Here is a 25,737-nt window from a genome sequence, read left to right as displayed (position 1 = left end):
CAGAGTTGATGCATATTTATTATTTTTGTCATCTTGACTTAATTTTTTGAAAGGAGTTGTTAAAATATTTCAACTATACTTAGTATTTTATCTATATATTCCCAAGTATTATCTAAAATATAACTTTGAATGTTTTGAGACTCTATTGTTAGCTGCATAGGTATTCAAGAACTTTAGATATTTTGATCTTTCTCTGTTAGTCACTCAGTCGTGTCTGACCCTTTGTGACCCCTTGGACTGTAGCCCACCAGGTTCCTCTGTCCATGGAATTCTCCAGGCAAGAATACTGAGGTGGGTTGCCATTCCCTTCCCCAGATCTTTATCTGTATGCATTAATTTTCATTGATGTCTGACATTTTTTGCCTTAGGTTCTTTCTATTTGTTTGACATTATAATCATACCAAAATTAATTTGCTGTTATTTGCCTGCTTCACCTTTTTCTCTATCATTTCATTTTCAATCATTCTGTGTATTGTAGCTCCAAATGTGTGAGAGGATTAATGAATCACAAAGACATGCTCAACAGGATTTCCTCTACCATGAAGGGAAAGAATGGCTCAGAGGAGAGGAGAGCCAGGGATTCCTATCCATTTTCTCTCCTTCACTGTGTCAGCATGTCCTCATTTTGCCCTCAGGGGATGATTTCCTGCCACGTGACTGCCATAGGCAGGAAGGACAGAGTTTCACCACCCATAGAATGAAGAGTCATATCCAGCCCAGGGTGAGCAGCCAACAGCAATGAACACAATCCAAACTGGTCACTTTTGAGAGAGCATATGAATATTTCAGTTGATATTTACACCAGGATAACTGACATAAACCAGGACTAAACTGAAGAAATTGACACATAGAGTCATCCTAATTCTCCTCTCACCATCCACCTCCACACTCTAGGCTAAGTAATTAGAACAGCATTTTGAGGGAGAAATTCAAAGAGATGGAGCAAAAGAAAAAAAACAACAACTAAAATTCTGCTCACAACAGAAGAGAACTTTCTCAGGTTAAAAACAAAATAAAACCTATAAGGTGCTAAATTGCTTCAGTCATGTCTGACTCTTTGCAACCCTATGGACTGTAGCCCGCCAGGCTCCTCTGTCCATGGGATTCTCTAGGCAAGAATCCTGGAGTGGGTTGCCATGCCCTCTTTCCCGACCCAGGGGATCTTCCCGACCCAGGGATGGAACCCATGTCTCTTATATCTCCTGCATTGGCAGGCGGGTTCTTTACTATTAGTGCCACCTGGGAAGCCCTAAAATCTATATAATTTAGATTTAGAACTCAATATTTTACAAGAAAAATTAATAAGACATAATGCCTATCTAGACATATCCTGGAAAACTCTCTGAATTAGATGAATAAAGAAAATCCTCTAAGCATTTATGCAGAAAAAGCAGTTAATCTAAAAAGAACCAAGAATCATGCTTGGCTCAGTTCCCACTTTAAGATGCTTAATGTCAGAAAACAATGAAGTAATTTATAGAGAATTTGAGAAGGGAAATAATGTGATCTTTAGAGACTACAGTCAGCCAGTTTATGTCTTATACATCGATAACAGAAAAAAGATATTCTCAAATATACAAGAGCTAAGACTATGCCACTCACTGAACTTGAGTGACCAGAAAGCCGAAACAGTAAAACACAAGTGAAAAAAAATGTGTAAAGAAAGCCTGGACAATGTTCCTATGAGGGTATACAGAAATGTAAAATCCAAATTATTAGAACAGTGTCGCTGGCAGTGACTACTATAGAGATTAAACCCAGCACAGCACTGAATCTGCCAAAGTGGAAATATTTGGAATTCCTTTCACAATGACACTAAAATGAAGCTAACGTATCTTGTTCAATGAGATTAATACTGTGTGAAAAATTTCCCCTAAAAATCATTCTCAGGCAAGTTTATCAAAAAGTTAAAAAATCTAATAAATATGATTGTAACCTTTTTATTGAAGAACTTAAGTCATTCTTGAAAAAAAAAATTCTTAGAAAGAAACATGTCCGAATGTTGAAGTGAATTTCCTTGGTTATTTGGGTAAGATTGACTTCGTTATTCATGATATTTTTCTGCAATTTTATATAGTAGTAGAGAATATTACTTTGTAAATAAGAAAATAAACTTCATATGAAAAAGAACCAGGAATTTCCTGGCAGTCCAGTGTTCAGGACTGCATGCTTCCACTGCCAGGGGGCCAGAGTTTGATCCCTGGTCAGGGAACTAAGATCCCACAAGCCATGCAGTGCAGCCAAGATAAATAGATATAAATTAAAGTTCAAAATTAAAATGAAAAATAAATAACCAAATGCCCAAATCTAGATTTCCCAAAGAAACATAAATTATTAATTATAAGCTCAGGTCAACTGTTCCCCTCATCTTCACCTTGTTCTCCTGAACTATATTTCTAGAAATTATTCTTATCCACTGAAAAAGCAAAAAACGTCTCTCCAGGCAACAGAAGATGACAGAATATACAATGAGGAAGGGAATTTAGGTATACTTTAGTACAGTGTTTCAAAATCAGGAAGGATTTTTCCCCAGGGACATATGACAATGCCTGGAGACATATTTGGTTGTCAAAACTGGGGAAAGAGGGGGATACAGGCATCTACTGGGTACATGTTAGAGATGCTGCCAAACATAACGCACAGGACTGCCTCCCACAACAAAGAGTCATCCTTGATTAAATCATATATAATTATATATACTATAACATATATACAAATTACATATATTACTTAATATATATTAAAATATATTAGATTTTATATATACTTAAACACAAGTACAAAGAAATTGCAAATGCTGTCCAAAGTTGAACAACTATTCTATAACAAAAAGAGTAAGCAATGAGTGATAATGCAAGTGATTATAGAAGAGTGTAGCTGTTTCTACCCTTGAAGTAGAGAAATGGTCAAGATGAGGCTCTGAATTGTTCACATGGACCATTTTCATCTTTTCTTTATCTTTTCTTTAGACAAGGGCCCATGCAGTCCCCCAGCTGGGCAGATGCAGATTTTTCCTGCTGTCCATCTGTCTCCCAGCCCACCACATTGGCCCTGAAGTGCATTGAGGTAGTTATTCCTACTGAAATTTATAAATGAGAAAATGCTTTTCCTCCATAGTTAATGAGGACCTAAAGAAGGGTGCAGATATTTTAAGTCTCTGCCAGATGTTGTTTAATAATATCATCACTCAGCCTTTGAGGAGAATGAATTCTATCTGCCGTCTGCCAGGTCATTGGTCCTAAAAGTTTATAGTTTCATTAATTTTCTTTATGTGGACATAGACAAGGCCTAAGCTTCAGCCCCCTACTTGTTCTTTATAAGCACATTTTCCTCAGGCCATTAGACACAGGCAGATATAACCAAGTTGAAGCTATTTGGGGCAGGGTAGTGTTTGAATTTTAATTTTTTTCATGTTAAAGTCAAAAAATTATGGATAGCCACTCAATTAGAACTCTCAAGTATGAATCATGTTGTATTTAGTTGGAGGCCATTGGATCTGTGAGGCTGAAGCAAATTGTGTCAATATGCTACCTATAAGGAGGTATCAATTTATAGGGTTTTTTTTTTTTTTAATAGGGCATTTAACGAGAAAATAAGCATATTATCAAGGGGAAGTCTTATTAATATTCAGAAAGGTAATACCAAGTTCCAATAAATGTAAAGCAATAAATGAGAGATTAACAATGAAGTAAAATAACTGATATTTCAGGAATAGGACAAAGTTAAGCTCAGGTCAAAAACCATTAATAGGTTAAGAATCCCTTTTGTTGTCTCGTTAAGGATGCTTTTTTTATGTCATTTGAGGGAGGAAAAAGAATTTTCTTAAATGGCCCAGTCACTCTTAAAGGAAATCAACCCTGAATATTCACTGGAAGGACTGATGCTGAAGCTCCAATACTATGGCCACCTGACGCAAAGAGTTGACTCTTTGAAAATCCTGATGCTGGGAAAGATTGAGGGCAAAAGGGGGTGACAGAGGATGAGATGGTTGGATGGCATCGTTAACTCAATGGACATGAGTTTGAGGAAATTCTGGGAGACAGTGAAGGACAGGGAAGCCTGGCGTGTTATAGTCCACAGGGTTGCAAAGAGTCGGACATGATTTAGTGACTGAACAACAACAAAGGGACTGCACAGGAGTCCAATAATTAGGATTCAATTTTGGTTTTAGCAAAAATTTTAAAAGCCGAAGTTTAAGAAGGAAACTTGGATTTCTTTCGTGTGGAACACAAGAGAAGGGAGCTCAGTAGTGGGACAGGGACTGACAGACCGTACATCCAGACCTCATGAGGAAATAGATTGAAGGAGATTGCAGTAGATCAAGGGATCTCAGGATGAAGCTAGGGAGTTAGTGTGAAATAGATGTAGATTCTAAAGGTGTAAGCAATCACAATTCCTGTATATTCAAGTGACTCAACTTTGAATCCAACCTAGGTTAATATAAAGGTCAAATTTGAGAAGGAGTATAAAGATACTGGGATGGGAAGCTCAAGATTGCTTTCAAATCATAAAACCTAAGTATTGTAATTCCACATAGAAGAAATAGGTGGTTGTTAGACAGGCACGGTAGAAAGTATGTGTGTTTTGGAGTGAAAAAGATGTAGGTTTCAGTTCATGCTTTTTCTTACTCCTTGACTTCTAGATTGCTCATCTGTGTCGTGGAAAAATGAATACAAATCTCACCCAGAAGTCACGTCAGCTAGAGACCTAGAAGAGTGTCTGGTCCATGCAAGATTTCAATAAGTGAGCCATTTGCTTATTGCTAAAGTTTATTATATTCCACCTCAGGCTTAGTGTTCATGTATTTAGCTTCCAGTCTCACATGCCTGCCACATACTCCTCACCACACATCCTCAGCCTTTCCCTGAACTGGATACTGATCACAAAGCCTATTCCCACACTTTATCAGCCTTCTTACAGCTTGATGCAATTTCTAGCCACCCCAGTCAATTTGCTCCTCCCCTTCACTATGCTTTAATCTGCCCTCCTTGGCTCAATATACCCCCAGGCCACTCTAAAGGTGATAAACATTGCACCTTCACCTGGGCCTCTGACCTACAGAAACCATAAGTCCCAGCTTACCTGAGACAGTCCCCACTGGTATGTCTGACTTCCTATCCAGTTAAAGATTTGTCCATAGTTTCCAACTCTTATGAAATTTCATTATTAATAATTGTATGAAAGTACACTGGAATGGACTTGGCAGACCTCCCTCCACTTGATACTCAGCTTCTGCTGTGGTTTCTCCTAGTAGTGTATGAACTGCATGGACAATTAACAGAACACTCACTATAACAGGAATATAAATCTGAAATATAACCAGTGATAATCCCTCTCTGGTTTCATGATCACTTTCAGGAGCTCCACTTCAAGAAGAGCATAGAGGACAGTCATTCATAATATAAAGTGGTCTCAGACCTAAGTAGCCAGGCACAGCTAACTCCTTCAGTTTAAGGTAATAGGGGACAATTATTTAAGTCTGTGATAGCTGCTAGCTACTAGACACATTAGCTTAATATACTGTGCCACAGCACGCAAAATATATTAATCTAGCAGACCACCAGCTAGTGAGGTTAGTGGGAATCAAAAGATACTATGGTTGACTTGTACATACAATATGCATGGGATATAAAGGCTGAGCAATCCTGCCATAGACCAGAGTATTCAGAATGCTCTTGTGAAAACAGCTCTATATGGTACAAACCTAAAACTGCGTGATTTTAAGTAATACTTTAGTTTACAATAAATGCCTTGGCAGAAATGAGTGTCTACAAAAAGTGTCTATAAAAAGTATAAGAACTGAGTTTTATTTTCTCACGAAAATTCATTTTTATGTTGTGCATCAGTGGGTGTTCAGTCATGTCCAACTCTTTGCAACCCCATAGACTGTAGCCTTGTCAAGCTCCTCTGTTCATGGGAATTTTCAGGCAAGAGTACTGGAGTGGATTGTCATTTCCTCCTCTGGGGCACCTTCCCGACCCAGAGATTGAACCCATGTCTCTTGGTCTCCTGCATTGCAGGCAGATTCTTTACCTCTGAGCCACTGGGGAAGCCTGGTGTTTATGCTACTTGTGGAAAATATTTGTCAATATTTGCAATCTACCATGGAGGCCAGAGTGACATCATGACTCTATGAAAACATAAATCTGTAGAAGAAACATAATGTCTATACTTCAAAAGTTAGTCATTAAAAAGAATGTGCCTGAAAATGACAATTTAACATTGGCAACTGTGTGTTTACATATTGCTGTGTGAAGCATGACTGTTTGATTAGATCAAATGGCTGTTCTTTAAAATTACATTTGCTTATTTTCAATTGCAAGTTTTCCTGGACATATACAAAAATAAAGGATAGTAATGTGCTAACTCTATTAGCAGAAGAACTTTGCAAAGAGTTTTATAGGATGACAGTTTTATATCTGAATCATCAAATACTTGAATTAGAAAAATCACTTAAGTCCAATATTTTAATTATTTCAACCAATTCATAGAATCATAGTGATGCTATTTAGAGTTCATTCCATCAAAGATAAAATATCTGACATAACTTTAAATACTATTACAAACTCAATTTAAAAGCAAAATATTGAATAAAAGTATTTGTTATTAGGATGACATGAATAGATACTTTGGTGGATCACAATGTTATGATAAAAACAATGTTCTTAGAGATCTATGGAACAGAAATCTACTTGGAATTAGTTGTACTGAAAATATAATTCACATTTGTGTGTGTATGTGTATATATATATATATTTACACCTACATAGAGAAATGGTAATACACAGTAGTTAAACTATAACATTTTTAAGAAAAGTTTGATATCATATATGAAAAACAATGCTTTAGGATGGCAGATCATGCTTGCTCTCTATATTATGTTTCATCAATTGAATTTTAGAAAAGTATAATTTTTTAAGAATCATTTTCTAAATAAGCATAAGATTTTTAGAATTATTTAACTTTTTTGTTAAAGAAAATCCTCTAAATATTAGTACCTCTTTTTTAATTTTTAAAATCTGTTTGAAATTTTTAATGAAAATGTTCAAAAAATGGAGCACAAAACAATGTTGCATAACAAGAACAGAACAAATTAATAAGATCTAAAATGGTTTGCAAACATAATTTTGAAATTCTATAATTGCACTTTAATATACCTGATTTTTGGAGAAAGTCTTTAGATGGTACTCTCACTCTCAATTATGTGTGATATATTCTGTACCATGTTGGAATGAAACTAAGAAACCCTGTCATGTTATATATCTAATTTTGATTAAATTTGGAAAAACAACCACAGAGAAAAGTAATTAGATGACTTTGTCCCATAAAAATATGTGAGGAGGAGAAATGCTGTGAATGAAAACACAAAGAAAGTACAGTGAAAACATTGGACAGATTTATACACGTCAATACGAAACAAAAATCTGAATTGAGAATATACTCCATTTAGAGGCATTTGTTCTAAGCCTGCCAAGATTCTTGTACACAGTCAAGAGATTATTTTCTCTCAAATTACAGTCCACCGAAGAGTCAATTGAAGACGTTCACTCTTTCAAACATGCTTCCCAGGTGGCTCAATGTTAAAGAATTCGCCTGCCAATGCAGGAGACACAAGAGATATGGGTTCGATCCCTGTGTCGGGAGGTTCCCTGGAGGAAGAAATGGCAGCCCACTCCAGTATTTTTGCCTGGAAAGGCCCATGGACAGAAGGGCCTGGCAGACTACAGACCATAGGGTCACAAAAGAGTTGGACACAGCTGAGCATGCATGCAAGATGCAAGACAAGACTCTCAAATGTGCTAACCAGAAGATTGTAGGCACTTTCATCAAAACTTCAATAACTAAGTCCACATTAAAATACACTGTTCAGATAAATATCAGTGATACAATATTAAAGATAGATATAGCCGCTAAACCAATTCAAGCATGTGAAAATGTGCTAAGAATAATTATTTTGCTTGCCCAATTTTTTAATGCTCAGTCAACATTATGAAGGGTTGAGTGATATTTGTTTTAACAATCAATAATATCTATTTCTAACTAATTCTGAAAATAGTTTTAAGCATTATTATGCAATTTGGGGAGTAATGAACAGGTATTTTTGAACTATATGTATATAGATAGATAACACTACTATATATAAAATGGATAACCAACAAGGACATACTACATAGTACAAGGAACTATACTTAATATTTTATAATAACTTATAAGGGAAAATAATCTGAAAAATATATACATACATGCACATATAGAAAACTTAATCACCATACTATACACCCAAAATTAATACAACATAGTAAGCCAGCTATACTTCAATAAAGTTAAAGTATGTATGTATATTTATAGTTATTTTAGAGCATCTTTACATTCTCAGAAGTGTACTGCTTTGGGCAATAAATCGCATGGTAAACCTGCCTAGCTTATTCTCTTTCATGTCAACTTCTTCTAAATTGGGTTCAGCCAATGGATGAAAAGCTCACCTATATAAGCATCTTATAAAGAAAGGCAGAATAAAAGTTGGGGAGAGAGAAAAGAAAGGGAGGAGGAGGGAAGGTGAAAGGGAAAGCAGGAAGGAGCAAGGTAGAGGGAAATGTCTCCAATACCTGGTGGGAAAAAGGGTCAAAAAGCTGCCGTGATCTCTGTTATACCATTTCAAATTTTCCTTCTGCTTCTCTGCTTTAATTATTTTTAAATTGAGGTATAATTTACTCATAGTCTAATGCAAGAATCTGTTCCATATACTTCTCTACAAGTTTTTATCTCTGTATGCACTACATGGCCACTGCCCAGGTCAAGACATATCACATCCACCTCCCAGAAAGGTCCCTCCTGCCCATCCCAGGCAACATGACCACAACCAAATCAGACAGAGGAAATCACTACTCTAATTTCTATCACCATAGGTTAATTTTCCTTTGTCCTTGAAATTCAAATAAGCATAACTGTATAATATGCACTCTTTTGTGTCTGACTTACTGTGCTCAGATTAATGTTTTTGATATTCATCCATGTCAGCTTTGTTATGTTTTTGTATCATTCATTCTATTATTGATAAATAGTTAGGTTTTTTTCTTCTTAGGGTTATTACAACCAAAGCTATTATGAATATTTTGTACAAATCTTTTTGTGGACACAGCTTTTCTCTCTTAGATATATATATCTAAGTGGTGAGTGGCTGGATCATAGAATGGTGAGTGTATTTTTAACTTTATTAGAAACCATGAGGAAATTTTTCAAAATATTAGAAGTGTTTAAGAGAAGTGCATTTCAAGAGGAATGTGTGTTTCAGTTGCTTCAACATTTAGTAACATTGGCATTTTGGGGTTTTTTGTTTTTAGTTTTTAAAAACACTATACTCTGATAGAAGTGTAGTGATATTGTGGTTTTAATTGTCAATTCACTCATGAGTAACAGTGTCAAACAGTTTCTTCATAAGTCTATATTCATTGGAATATACTCTTTTTGAAGTGTCTTCTGCAACTGAGCGTAGGGATGGTGTCTTTTTCTTACTGATTCATAGGAATTCTACATATTTCCTGAATGTGAGTCCTTTGTCAGTATTGTGTACTTTATTATGAATATTTTCACCCAGTATATAGTTTGACTTTTCTCTTTTTCACCAGTGCTTTTTGATGAACACAAGTTTTTAACTTTGATGAAGTCAAATTTATCATTTTTTATTCTTGGTGCTTACTATCTTCACCTATGCTAATGTCACAAGGACATTTTCCTATATTTTCCTCCAGCTCTCACATTTAGATCTATGATCTATCTCAAATTAATTTCTATATATGATGTGAAGCAGGTGTCAAAGCTTATTTTTCAACTGGCATTCTAATTATTCAAATGCTACTTATTAGAAAGAATTTCCTTTCTTCCATTGACTTTTACTAGTGTCTTTTGTCAAAACAATTATTTTTTCTTTACACCAAAACAGAGAGGGTGAATCACTTTGCTAAACAGTCATTATGCAATTCAGCAAACTCCTTCACAGAGGAGAATAGAGAAATCTGAGGCCACCTTGGGGATAAAAGCAAGTTGAACCTCCCATTAGCTTTTACAATCAAAAGCCAGCCTCATTGGCGCTCTCTCATCTCTTTATACCATTTCTCATTCACACAAGGAGTGCCCAACTGCTATTTTTCCTTCCAATTTTTATTTTAATTATGTGATTCTTTGATGGAAAGTTATTAATTAGCATATATGGTTCCTGGATGGCTTTAAAATCTCTTCTGCTTGTTCCTGCAGAGACACATCCTTAGTACAGTGGTATGTACTTGGAAAAGTTCTAACTTGGGAAGCCAGACACAAGTCCTTCCAGTGATTGGCACTGTGGATGACCTTGAGCATGTCACTGATCAATCCTTATTCTTAATGTCCCCATTTAACAAATGATAGTGTTAGATGGTTGATCTAAAACCCTTTCACTCTGACATTCTAGGATTCAGTGAGGGAACTGGAGGTTTTGACGTGATTAACTGCATCTCCCTCATCATCTGTTAGTGTGTTTGATAGCAGAGGAAAACGAAAGGTTTTTTTCCCCTCCCCTGTTTCTTTCATTCAACTACCCAATCCAATTAACTCCAATTAAAATTTGTAGTTTGTAATTAGTTTGTCTGATAGGTTTTTTAAAAACCTCATAAGTGTAAATCTTTGGCCTCCCTTTTTCACATTTGGCAGCTGTCTTGCTCCTTTTAATCTGAGCTCCTCTCACCCGTTTGTGCTACTTCTGATTCATTACTCCTTGTTCTTGTTTATTGATGGTCTTCCCCTCTCCCCACTTTTCTCCTTAGAGTAATAACACATTGCTTAAACAGAATTTAGGAGAGTCAGAAAGGTTTCAAATTACCTAGGAAGTATTCTATGCAAGGAAGAATGAAGCATTGTTACAGAACTTCAAGCCCAGTTGAAATATGTCAGCATCTCAGACACATGTTTTAAACACTTCCCATACTGTATAGCACAAATCTGTATGTCATGAGAGATGACTCCTCCTGTAACCTATGAAAACTGATCGTCAATCACATGTCCTAAGAAGTGCCAAGAAAATCCCTCACACCCCAATATCTTTCCCATAGTGGGATATGTTCCCTGATGCTTGGTTTTGTAAATTTTATTTTTATTTATTTCCATTTTATTGAATGTATATGCATCAAAATAAATTTATAAGGAATCTAAGTTTCATGAGGGCAAGGATTTTTCTCTGCTTTTTAAATGTTTTTAATATCCCAATTGTGAATCGTGAACTTCCAGATGTTCAAGCTGGTTTTAGAAAAGGCAGAGGAACCAGAGATGAAATTGCCAACATCCTCTGGATCATCGAAAAAGCAAGAGAGTTCTAGAAAAACATCAATTTCTTCTTTATTGACTATGTCAAAGCGTTTGACTGTGTGGATCACAATAAACTGTGGAAAATTCTGAAGGAGATGGGAATACCAGACCACCTGACCTGCCTCTTGAGAAACCTGTATGCAGGTCAGGAAACAATAGTTAGAACGGGACATGGAACAACAGACTGGTTCCAAATAGGAAGAGGAGTATGTCAAGGCTGTATACTGTCACCCTGCTTATTTAACTTATATGCAGAGTACATCATGAGAAACACTGGGCTGGAGGAAGCACAAGCTGGAATCAGATTGGTGGGAGAAATATCAATAACCTCAGATCTGCAGATGACACCACCCTTATGGCAGAAAGTGAAGAAGAACTAAACAGACTCTTGATGAAAGTGAAACGAGAGTAAAAAAGTTGCTTTAAAGCTTGACATTCAGAAAACTAAGATCATGGCATCTGGTCCCATCACTTCATGGCAAATAGATGGGGAAACAGTGGAAACAGTGGCTGACTATTTTGCGGGGCTCCAAAATCACTGCAGATGGTCACTGCAGCCATGAAATTAAAAAACGCTTACTCCTTGGAAGAAAAGTTATGACCAACCTAGACAGCATATTAAAAAGCAGAGACATTAGTTTGCCAACAAAGGTCCGTCTAGTCAAAGCTATGGTTTTTCCAGTGGTCATGTATGGATGTGAGAGTTGGACTATAAAGAAACCTGAGCACTGATGAATTGATGGTTTTAAACTGTGGTGTTGGAGAAGACTCTTGAGAGTCCCTTGGACTGCAAGGAGATCCAACCAGTCCATCCAAAAGGAGATCAATCTTGGGTGTTCATTGGAAGGACTGATGCTGAAGCTGAAACTCCAATACTTTGCTCACCTGATGCGATGAGCTGACTCATTTGAAAAGACCCTGATGCTGGGAGGGATTGGGGGCAGGAGGAGAAGGGGATGACAGAGGATGAGATGGTTGGATCGCATCACCAACTCAATGGACATTGGTTTGGGTTGACTCCGGGAGTCAGTGATGGACAGGGAGGCCTGGTGTGCTGCAGCTCATGGGGTCGCAAAGAGTCGGATATGACTGAGCAACTGAACTGAACTGAATATCCCTATCACCGAAAACAATACTGTAAAATAATAGATGCCTGATAAATACTTCTTGAAAGAACTTATAAATTAAAAGTGAATGAACAAATTACATTAATTTAATTGTACTGTGTAATTTGTTATTTTACCTCAAGACTTTTGTCCTTTAGTAATAAAGATGCATTATGAATACAACATACCTATAGTACTTACTGATGCCAGCTATTATACTCAAGGTTTTAATAGGCATCCCTTCGTCTACGGGTCAAAACAGTTTTATGAGGGAGTCACTATGATTTTCATTTTTAAATCACTAAATTCATGCTTAGAAAAAAATAACTTATTGAAGGTATTAAGGTTAGTAAATGGTAGATAGAACCAGCATTATAATTCGTTTACAAAAAAAGAGACACATGTCAGAAAAACTTAGACATCAAGAAAAAAGCAATTTTACCACCCTAATGTAGCTACTTAATAACTACTTGCAACTTAATAACTACTCAAAACTATTAACTTAATAACTATTTAACATAATTTCTTCCCTGATAACTCAGTTGGTAAAGAATCCACATGCAATGCAGGAGACCCAAGTTCAAGTCCTGGTCGGGAAGATCTGCTGGAGAAGGGGATAGGCTAACCACTCCAGTATTCTTGGGCTTCCCTTGTGGCTCAGCTGGTAAAGAATCTGCCTGCAATGAGGGAGACCTGGGTTCAGTCCCTGGGTTGGGAAGATCTCCTGTAGAAGGTAAAGGCTATCCACTTCAGTATTCTGGCCTAGAGAATTCCACGGAGCTGGACACTCACTGAGTGACTTTCACAAGCCACAAGCCAACATAACTACTGTGAGAACTGTATTATAATTCTTCCTAACTTTCCTTGTCATGAAGTTTTGATTTTATATTATGGCAACAGAATATATATTTTTAAAAATTATGTTCTCTTACACTCAGTAGTAACTTGTTTTTATAGCTATGCCACTACTGCCACATTTGCCATTAATTAATTGCCTATCAGAGTCCCATAGAATGACACTATTTTGGGGATTAATCCCTTCTCCTGTCAGGCTAAAATTATTCTCACATAAAAGGTAATGATGATTATATTATAAGGTATTGTTATCGTTTCCCTAGAAAAATGAAATAGCCTGTCTCAATTTTTCTGAGACATAATCAAGTGCTTTATTTTGAAGAACTGAATTGGGAAGAAGCTTATATGTAAGTAGCGTTTACTTACACTTTGCACTTCATCTTTTTCCTCCTTCATTCTTTTTATCTGCTCTGCTATTACTTTGCTCCACTTTTTACTTCCTATCAAGCAGACCTTTACAAAAGCCTTTTATGCCAAGCAAATGCCACACATCCCTGAAGACAGTTCAGCTTTATTAATTATCCCAAATCTCCCCCCCCCCAAAGCTCTCTAATTTCAAGAGAACCATGTATGAACTCCTCACACTTTAATAAAAGGGCAAGGTTCAAGTCATTTCCTCTTCCTATATTATTACAAAAAAGCATAACACCCCAGTCTTTTCACAAAGCATTTTTTCCAAATCCTCTCCTCAGTGTATGCCTACCATTCACATGCTTCAGATTCCAGTATATATTCTTCCAAGTATTAGTAAATGAGTAATAATCTACATTACTATGTTCTGTGTCATGGCATGCACTACTCCTTCCCATCACATGTATAATCAAATTTCACCCAAAGGGGGAGTCACAGAACATTCTCACTAGCCAAAGGCTCAGGAAAGGCAATGGGATTGTGGGGAGAAGACCTGGCATTTCCTCAGTGCCAATGTCTGTTGAATGGCAAGGACTCTGAGTCAGCCTGTACAATCACTTTTTTTAAAAAAAAATTAGAAACTAGGCTTAAAGAGAACTTTGTTGTTCAGCCACTCAGTCATGTCCAACTCTATGCGACCCCATGGACTGAAGCATCCCAGGCTCCCCTGTCCATCACCAACTCCCAGAGCTTGCTCAAATGCATGTCTATTGAGTCAGTGATACCATTGAACCATCTCATCCTCCATCGTCCCCTTCTTCTCCTGCCTTCAATCTTTCCCAGCATCAGGGTCTTTTCCAATGAGTCAGTTCTTCACAGCAGGTGGCTAAAATATTGGAGCTTCAACTTCAGCATCAGTGCTTCCAATGAATATTCAGGACTGATTTCCTTTAGCATTGACTTGTTTCATCTCCTTGAAGACCAAGGGACTCTCAAGAGTCTTTTCCAACACCATAGTTCAAAAGCATCAATTCTTCAGCACTAAGCTTTCTTTATAGTCCAACTCTCACATCCATACATGACTACTGGAAAAATCATAGCTTTGACTAGATGGACTTTTGTCATTGAAGCAATATCTCTGCTTTTTAATATACTGTCTAGGTTGGTCATATAATCTCAGATATTCATATGACATCACCCTTATGGCAGAAAGTGAAGAATAACTAAAGAGACTCTTGACGAAAGTGAAAGAGGAGAGTTAAAAAGCTGGCTTAAAACTCAACATTCAAAACACAAAGATCATGGCATCCAATCCCATCATTTCATGGCAAATAGATGGGGAAACAGTGACAGACTTTATTCTTGGGGGTTCCAAAATCACAGCAGATGATGACTGCAGCCATGAAATTAAAAGACACTTGCTCCTTGAAAGAAAAGCTATGGCCAAACTATACAGCATATTAAAAAGCAGAGACATTACTTTGCCAACAAAGGTCTGTCTAGTCAAAGCTATAGTTTTTCCAATATTCATGTATGGATGAGAGAGTTGGACTATAAAGCAAGCTGAGTTCTGAAGAATTGATGCTTTTGAACTGTGCTCTTGGAGAAGACTCTTGAGAGTCCCTTGGACTGCAAGGAGATCCAATCAGTCAATGCTAAAGGAAATCAGTCCTAAATATTCATTGGAAGGACTGATGCTGAAGCTCCAATACTTTGGCCACCTGATCAAAGAGCTGACTCATTGGGAAAGACCCTGATGCTGGAAGAGATTGAAGGCAGGAGGAGAAGGGGACGACAGAGGATGAGATGGTTGGACAGCATCACCAACTCAATGGATATGAGTTTGCTTAAACTCTGGAGTTGGTGATGTATAGGAAAGCCTTGTGTGTTGCAGTCCACGGGGTCACAAAGAGGCAGACACGACTGAGCGACTGAACTGAACTGAGGTTGGTCATAGCTTTTCTTACAAGGAGCAAGCGTCTTTTAATTTCATGGCTGCAGTCACCATCTGCAGTGATTTTGGAGCACAAGAAAATAAAGCCTCTCACTGTTTCCATTGTTTCCCCATCTATTTGCCATGAAGTGATGGGATCAGATGCCATAATCTTTGTTTTTTGAATGTTGAGTTTTAAGTCAGCTTTTTCACTCTCCTCTTTCACTTTCATCAAGAGTCTCTTTAGTTCTTCTTCACTTTCTGCCATAAGGGTGGTGTCATATGCATATCTGAGATTATTGATATTTCTCCTGGCAATCTTGATTCCAGCTTGTGCTTAATCCAGCCCAGGCATTTTGCATGATGTACTCTGCATATAAGTTAAATAAGTAAGGTGAAAATATACAGCCTTGACATACTCCTTTTCCAATTTGGAACCAGGCTACATCAGTCATTCCAATTAATGTTCAGGGTTGATTTCCTTCACGATCGACTGAGTTCCCACAAATGCCTCACATTTGTGACATCACAAATTTGAATCCTAATCAGTGGGACAACAGAGCTCTTTTTTAATCACCATGCTTAATTAATCAATGTTGTCTTCCATATTCCCTACCCTCCTGGGTCAACTTTTTGTTTCTCCTCCTTTTTGTATCTATACCTTTCTTGGCACGATGTTTCCAATCATGATCTCAACCATTTTGTGATTATAATTTTGACTTTCCATTCTAGCAACACACTTGCTGTGGTCCAGAGACATGCTTAGTATAGTGGCACCTCAATCAAGAGCAGATATCTTGATCTTCAAGCCCGCCCCATTCCCCAAAACAAATGGACCACACATCTTCTCACTTTCTAATGCAAAATAATCTAGACTCTGTTAGACTTTCCTGGAAAAACAAATCAGACTTTAAGGAGATTCCCATTAATATAAGTAATATTAAGCAAAAATAGAGAAAGAAGAGTTGGTCCTTAGATTGTAGATGCTACATGAGCATCCTTCTGTCACAAGTCATATTATATTTATCTCTAATTTCAAGGGATTTTCCCCTCTTTTAAGACTAGTCACTGACATTTTGAGTATAAAAATGTTTCCAGACTTACTTCATTATTTATTATAGTTCTGTTATATACCTTTTCCTAAACCGTTTCCCTCATGTTGGAAGACAAGGACTGAGATTTTTCTTGTGTTCACTACATAAATGTTGGATTAAAACCCAGTGGCTGTAAGATATCCAACTCATTAGCTTCCATTTTAAAAACTTTTGCCAGTTTTATTAAAGTATTCTTTTAATCCCTATCTCAAATATTTAGTAAATATCTCTAAAAATATGGCTAGCACTTTAAAAGGACATTTATTGAGTGCTTAATATATGCTAGGTTAAAAGGGTAAAAGCTTTACATTCATTAGTACATTTATCCTCACAACAGCCCTATAATATAAGGTATTTCAATTATCACTATCTTTAGGCTATTAAAGGGTAGGTTCCCAAAGTTATTAAGGCCTGAGTTCAGACAATTAATTTTCAAAGCCTAGAAAATTATCCATCACACTATACCTGCTTCTCTATCTTTAGCCTACATTTATTGGTTAAGGGAAAACAGATTTTTTTAATGTTGGTAGACGAAGTCATCACAAGATGACTGAATTGACATATTTGATATTAAACTGAAAAGTGTTTTATCACTTATCAAGTCTAACTCCCTTTTTATTCAAAATAGGGATAAGATAATGTAATTCATAGAGAGGTTATATATTTGTCCGAAATCATGGAGATTATCTGGGATTTGAACCCAGATTTCCCAACTCCAGTGCTAATTTCACACCATTACACAAAATCAGATGTACCCAGCCTTTCAAGACAATGCATTCTTGATTTTGATTTAGCATGATTCTCAGCTGTTTTTGATTATTGGACAAGGCAAAACTGTCTAATCTACCAATTGCCTTCACTCCTTTATACAAAGCCAAGCTGAAAAGAGTCATCTTGGGATAATTAGAAGAATAAGAATTTTTATAATCAATCAAGGAGATAAAATAAATTATAATCAAATCAGTCTTATACCTGTCATAAGGCAAGCTATGTACCTAGTCATACTGTGGGCTTCCCTGTCGGTCAGGGGTAAAGAACCCGCCTGCCAATGCAGGAGACTCAGGTTCAATCCCTGGGTCAGAAAGATCCTTTGGAGAAGGAAATGGCAACCCACTCTATTATTCTTGCCTGGGAAATCCCATGGATAGAGGAGACCGGGGGGCTACAGTCCATGGGGTCACAAAAGAATCAGACATGACTTAGTGATTAAACAACAAGAAAGTCATACTGTAAACATTTTTTAAAATTGTTATTCTCTGGAGAGGATAATGAAACTTGCTCATTAATAGGGTATATATGTTAATTTTCCCTCTATCGGGAATATTCCATTCTTCAACAAGGCTTCTTCCACACTGCACCCAAACCTTCAATCTTCCCTGCTAATTTATTCACCTTTGTTTCCTTTTAAAATCCTCTCCTTTGCAGACTTCTCTGACATCTACCATACTGTTAGTATGGTCAGGCATCCTTCTGTGAAGTGTCATAGAATCACAGATTTAACTCCTCATACAGTATTTATAACAGAGTCCCTAGTGATTAATCATCTGTTTTCTCCGCAGGACACTAGCATATTTAAAGTGACACTCTGTCCCATGTCCCCATACTTAAATCACTATGTATTTCTTGAATTAAAAATTGAATGGACATCATGAATTTGCACCAAGTCATACCCTGCCCAGCCTGGCTTCCTGACGACCAGAATCACTCACTGGCAAGAGCTCTGGTGACCATGCAATGGGGAACAATAAGAGGCCTCATCTCATTACACATTATATGTGATAAAGGAACATGACCCATCATCATAATCTTGTATGTCCATACGCCTTCCTAAAGCTAACTTCTCCACCTCACAAACTCTCCATGAATGCTGAGAGAGTGATTCCAAACTTTTATATTCTTGGCCACACTTTAAATTCTAGAATTTGAATCCATACTTGAAGATTACATTTTATTCACAGGTATTCTGCTATTTTCTCAGTCTGCTTTCATCACCCTGTCATTATTGAGTCAAATATTTGCCTATATTGCTTCCTTTACTTGATGGGATCCCTTCTGTGCTTATTTGCTTAGTCGTGTCCGACTCTCCGTGATCCCATGGTCTGCAGTCTGCCAGGCTCCTCTGTCCATGGGGATTCTCCAGGCAAGAATACCAGAGAGGGTTGCCATGTCCTCCTCCAGGGGATCTTCCCAACTCAGGGATTGAGCCCAGGTCTCCAGCATTGCAGGCAGATTCTTTACCATCTGAGCCACCAGGGAAATAAACCTTTCTATGTCATAGCACTCTTCTTGCCATCTAGCAACAAGGACTCACCTATACAAAAGCTTACCCAGAGTCCTCAGTTCAACATCCCACCTACCATAAGTCAAGCTAATACTACATGAACTCGGTTGCTTCCAAAGCAAATCTGACACAATTAAAATTTGACAGCTGGCCCAATACTGAAGAATTTGCCTGGCATCTTTGTACCAGAGTTAATCTGTTGAAAACCACACTCTTAAGAGGACTTTTCCCACCGGTATATCTTTGACCACCCATGAAAATCATTCCACCATGGTCCTTTGAACTCAAGAGCTCACCTCTTCCTCAAAGAAAAGTTGTAATAACATAACCACAGAACAGGGGGTTCTTGATTTTCCATCCCAGCAAACTGTTTCAGAGAAGCACTGTTATCATAAATGTTCCCGTTCATGCCAGCATTGTTTTCTTAGCTACACAATTTGTTTTGTGGCAAGTAGGTGTTGCAGAAAGGAACCACAGAAAGTCACCTAGTTTTCTGGAAGTCTCAAGAGCACTTACCCTGATTCTCTCTGGGATGTCCTTTCCACACATCATGATGAACTACTTTTCTTCCCTTTTTCTTTAATGGCAATGAAGAAGTGAAACATCGAGACTCAGCTAATATGACAAATTAGTGATGTTTGGGGATCTATATGGATTTTTTTTTTCACTTTATAAGGCCCAAACCCACACAGTGATTCTTTGCCATTCAAAATGTGTGTGTTTACAAGGGGCAGGGAATGTGGTAGGTGGGTAGATGTGCACACACTTGTGTTTAGCATTCAAGTGTACTTAACAAGAATGAGATTTCATCTTTTTCCCTAACAGAATTAAAAAAAAAAAGCCATCCAGTATTTTATTCCCTAAATCCCATCTGGGCTAGCAGATAAATGACATTTCTTAGCCAATAACTAACCTTATATCTGTACCTTCCATTCCTCTCACTCTTACTATCCCTCCTGTATTTTTGTCATGAAAGCAAAACTTTGATTTACCAAAGTTAAATTTAATGAAAGAGATATGGCAGACCAGATGTAAGTATCAAAAATGATAAACAGGAGGATGGAAGATGGACCTCTGCTTTAATTCCAAAGCACTTTTTTCAACCCTCTATACTAGCACTTACTATATGGAATTGTAAATATAATGCAATGGCTTGCCTACCCACGTTTGATAAGTGATGAATGAACAAATGATACAACACGGATTGTTCAGAGCCTGGAAAGTTTCACAGTACCATGAGCAACTTAATTTAGTGCTGAAGAATAGCTAAGAATTGGGTCATCCAGATGTAGAAAGTGACATAAATAAAAATAAGGAAGAGGGAGTGAATCTGACTCAATAATGGGACAGGACTGTGTGCTGGTCCCAGCCTATTACAAATGTTGTGGGTGGACATGTTCTTGTAGTTCTTATTTTGATTGTAAGAGGCCTTCAGCATTAACCATTAAGAAACTTTGGAGGGGAAAAAAGGTTTCTTACCTATAAGTATTTGAGCATAAAAGGCACTCCTAGGGGCATATGGAGAGGCTGCGGATAGAGCAGAAAGAGAGCCTAGGTTTTGTTTTTGTTTTTGTTTTCTAAAGAAAGAAGGAACTTGGGATTCTACTTTTATTGGATTCAAGGGTAGGGAGCCTAGGGTTTCATTGACTTGCTCTTCATTGGTGAATGTAAAATATAAAAGTGGGAATTTAATGCAAGAGAGGAGTAAAAACAAGGGACTCAAATGGTCAGTTATCTAAATCAACCAATGTCTCTAAACAATAAAGCCAGGGGCCAGGCAGGAATGGCACTGTGGCTGGCAACCTGTTTATTCAGGATAGCCATCTTTGAAGTAAATGCCTCTTTGAAGTGGATATTTCAGCAATCAAAGCTTTTGTCAGAATGGCTACCCACTCCAGCTTTCTTGCCTGGAGAATCCCATGGACAGAGGAGCCTGACAGGCTACAGTTCATGGGAACACCAAAGCTGGACACGACTGAATGACTAACACTGCATTACAAAGCAAAACAAAAACTGTCACAATTACCCTGCAGACAGTAGATTAGTCCAGGCACAGAAATAAAGACACTTTTAGAATCCTTCTTTAGAATTTGAACAACCTTTTCTACTTTTACCAACCCAGTACTTCTAGTGAATGACTCTGGTCCTATCAGCTCTTAGTGGCTGCCAGTTACATGGAGGTTACAAAGAAATGTGAATAAATAAAAGGAAAACCTGGAAGTGTACATATATCACAGTTCAATTAAAAGTCTTACTTACTAGGAAATAAAGCTATTTCATTAACAGTTTCATTAATTATTAAGAAAATGTAAATAAGTTGGGAAAGCATTACCTGAATAACTTGGGAGATGCTGAGTGATTAGTTACACTTTCTAACTAGAAATTTCTAGTAGGAAAATGTCATCTGGAATGTTATCATTTACAACTCAGTAATGAACACAAAAGCTAATAGGAACTTTAATGCAATACCAAAGAATCAGAGAAATAAATGTCACCAGAATGCAGAAAATAAGATCTCTTTGGGCATCTATCATTTAATTTGATTTTGCTTCTATCCTGGCCTTTAAAAAAAATGAATAGACCCTAATCACAATCTCTAAGTCTACTGAGGAAGCCACTGTCTTCATTAATTTCCAATTACACAGCAGAAGATGTTAGAATTTCTGAGAAGTCATTGCCTCAGGAGAAACTTGGTAACACATTCATTTCCTTAATCAGTCTGCATTCACTGAGTACTTACTGTGTTCTGAGCATTGAAGGTCTCTGCAGAAGCAAAGAAAATGGCGGTGATGACAACAAGGCCAACTAGGACTCCAGTTGTCCACAGTCTTAACAGTTGTCTGAGAGCCCTCCAGATCTGAGGCTGAGTTTTGAGCTTAACGTTTCTTTTAAAAAAATATTTTAAAGTAGCTCATGCTCTTGTCGAGACATCATCCTGCCTCCCAGGGCATCTGTTGCGTATGTTGGAGTGGCCCTAAAATGCTCCTTTGCTCTCATGTTTGCCCCTACAACACCCATTTCATGGGGACACAGATTTGTTCAAGCCTTCTTTAGAAGGCACGATTCTGTCAGTTCTTGCTCGTCCTCATTGCAGAGTCTGGGCTCATGCTTTTGTTCTCTCTTTTACTCCTAATGATCTGTTTCGATCTTATCCTCCTAATGAATTTATTGTTAGCACCTTCTCCTGGGGCAAATGTGTATGTGTGTGTGTGTGTTTCATGAGCATATCAATTTTACACAAATAAATTTGGAGGTGATGGCCTTTGAACCCACCATTCATTTATTCATTCAACAAAGTTGCACTAGGGTCATAATAATGAGCAAGGTAAAAGTGATTTTTGCCAATATATATCTTAGAGTCTAATATATATTTAAATATGTAAAATCTAAAACTCTCTTTTCACTGAGAAACCTACAAATATATATTTCTGTTTACCAGAACAGGACTATAAACAAATTCGCTTTAAGTCTGCGTGGTACTCCACCTATACTTTGAAACTCCCTTGACTATTCCTCAGGCTTCCCTGGTGGCTCAGAGGTTAAAGCATCTGCCTGCAATGCGGGAGACCTGGGTTCGATCCTTGGGTCGGGAAGATTCCCTGGAGAAGGAAATGGCAACCCACTCCAGTATTCTTGCCTGGAGAATCCCATGGACGGAGGAGCCTGGTGGGCTACATTAGTCCATGGGGTCACAAAGAGTCGGATACAACTGAGCGACTTCACTTTGACTATTCCTAGGCTTAGAGTATTAGTGTTTAGAGATCAAAAGTGTTGAATAACTTCATAAAATTAGTTTAGGTTATTGAAACTAACAATATCAATACATTATTTAATAATAACATAATATGTGATAATAATTATTGCTCTACATTATTATTATTATTAATGGGCTAAGGGTATTTATCTCATAGAGATGCTGGTGTAAACCATAAATGTGTATATGTATATATAATACCCAGGATATAGAAGTCAAAAATGTTGATGTAAAAAATGTTGATACATTTTTTGTGCTAGAATCATCAAAAAAGAATTAATATCACAAATCAATGTAATACTACAGTGTTTTATCAATTATGTTCTTTAAATATATCAATCCATAGCATTCTTGATCAATATTTAAAGTTTTTGATATCAGAATTATCACAGAATTAACATTTGATTTAAAAATCAAATAATTTTTCACTCTATCTGAGGATGCTGTTCCTCTGCACCCCACTGAGATCACTGCTACAGCTTATCATAAAATAAGGAAGCTCACAAGCAATACATATGAGTGCACATGTTTGAGCTTCAAATGCCTAGAACTAAGGCTTCTGGAAAATATTTCTTACAGGTTTCAAACATAAAAATTTAGATCTTCTACTTTTCTATTATAAAGACTCGTGAGTTCATCAGACTCCTCTCAACCTTGTCAGATTCTGATTCCATAAAGCTACACATTTCAGAGAAGGTTCACAATGACACCTATTATTCCATGGTCTGTGTTTGTCTGAGGCTTCATGAACACCTGGCACCCCTTTCTATATTGAACTTTCCCCCTGCCCTCTAACATAGTCCTGCCCTCCACAGGATATGGGGGATTTTGACACTCCCAAGTTTCACACGTGGTGAAGGCTGACTTTATGGCAGCTGCCATTTCCTAATCCCATTTCCAAATAGCCATGTCATCTGGCAGATGACATTCAACAGGTGTGCATCATGTCTTACAAGGTCTGTGGCCGCCAGAGGAGACATAGCTAGAAAAAGATCTAACACTTGTGTTGACCTGCAGGCGTCTGTCATAGCCTGGCAGTCTGTCGTGGCCATGGGTAGAGATCCAAATACAGAACAAGAGGGCGTGCTGCCATCTTAGCAGATGGGTATGTAGAAAAGTAGCCAAGAGTCTCTATAATAAGTGCCATGGACACAGCAGCAGAACAGGATGTGCAGCCAATAACATTCAACTGGCTCTTTATCTGTTGCCTAGAAACGTTGGGTTCACGAGCAACATCCTTTTCTAATTGTGACTTGAGCTGGGGACATTGCCCTCCTAAGAACCAGCATCTGTGATTGCCATGAAAAAGCGTTGAGCAGCAGCAGGCCAGCTGGATCTTTGAAACCAACTGAGCCCACAGTGAAATCTGCACTTGGGATGAGACTTGGCTCTCCCATAGCTAGGTCAACAAAGGCAGTCTGTTCACCAGAGCTGAGAGGTAAGGAATAAAGATGGATCATTGTATGTTTGTGATCTTTTCCCCTGCTTTCACTCTGAGCAAAAAAGCAGGTGAGGCACAAAATGGTCAAGAATAGATCCGTCCTGTAATGACAGTCCAGATTCCGCTGGCCTGAGCCAGGCCTGGAAAGGATAGAAAAACAAATGAGAGAAAACTGGCCTCTAGAAGATCATGAGGCCTGGACTCAGAAGTCAGATCATCCACTTTCTATACCAGCACCCCACTTAGTAGCGTGGTAACTATGGTTAAGTTACTAAACTCTCTGGGCTGTTCTCCAGCATTTGTTTTAGTGATCATGGTTGATTTTTAAAACTAAATATTTGGGCTATTTGCTTTTTCTCTTCCTGGGCCTTTAAGTTTCCAATATTATGTTTTAAATTCACCAATAAAGAGTGAGCCCTCAAAACTCGAGGTCTGCACCCCTGACCCCAATAAAAACAGAAGCCCAGACCTGCACATGTCTTCTCTCTCTGTACCAGCAACCTTGTTGTGTGACCCTAGATGTACTGTGTAATTTACGAGATTTGTATATGGTAAACTTGTCTCTTAAAGTTTCCTGATGTTTATTGCTAAGGGTGACTTTCAATCATAAAAGAATCACGAGGACAAGGGCAAGTCTTGGTAACGATGTTGTTAATAGGCTGAGACCTGGACAAAACAATACTACTTATTACAATATACAATATAACTACCACACCAAGAAAATATCATCTCCATTCTGGATTATTAGAATGGCCTTTTCCCTTTCTCTATCTTTTAAAAAATTAACTTGATATTTTTAAGTTTCCATTTTATCTTCTTTATTGAGCTATTAGCCCTACCTCTTTGTATTTTTTTTTCAACTATTGCTCTAGGGTTTTAGTATATACATTTACAATATAGATTTTAGTTTGTTCTTTGTCTTTTTTTTTTTTTTGCCTTTCTACCAGCTTGTGGGATTGCAGTCCCCTGACCAGGGACTGAATATGGGCCCTTAGCAGGGAGAGTGAGGAGTCCTAACCACTGGAACACCATGGAAATTCCAATACACATTTTAATTTATCATAGTCTATATTCACATAATATTTAACACTGCATATATAAGAATGTTCACCAATAGACACTCATTTTCTCAATCATCTATATTGTGGTATAATGATACATTTCCTATCTACATAGTTATAGATATCATTTGCTATTTTTTGGCTTTAAACAATTACTTTTAGAGAAATTAAAAATTAGAAAAACTGTATTATACAATTTCCCATGTATTTACCATTTCTTGTAGTCTTTATTCCATTCATTTCATTTCAGTCACTCAGTCGTGTCTATTTGCGACCACTATTTCACATTCTAGAAGATGATGCTGTGAAAGTGCTCCACTCAATATGCCATCAAATTTGGAAAACTCAGCAGTGGCCACAGGAATGGAAAAGGTCAGTTTTCACTCCAGTCCCAAAGAAAGGAAACGCCAAAGAATGCTCAAACTACTGCACAATGGAACTCATCTCACACGCTAGTAAAGTAATGCTCAAAATACTCCAAGCCAGGCTTTAGCAATACCTGAACCGAGAACTTCCAGATGTTCAAG

Source organism: Cervus canadensis, chromosome 29 (assembly GCF_019320065.1).
Source record: "Cervus canadensis isolate Bull #8, Minnesota chromosome 29, ASM1932006v1, whole genome shotgun sequence".
Classification (NCBI taxonomy): domain Eukaryota; kingdom Metazoa; phylum Chordata; class Mammalia; order Artiodactyla; family Cervidae; genus Cervus; species Cervus canadensis.
This window is presented reverse-complemented; position numbering follows the sequence as displayed.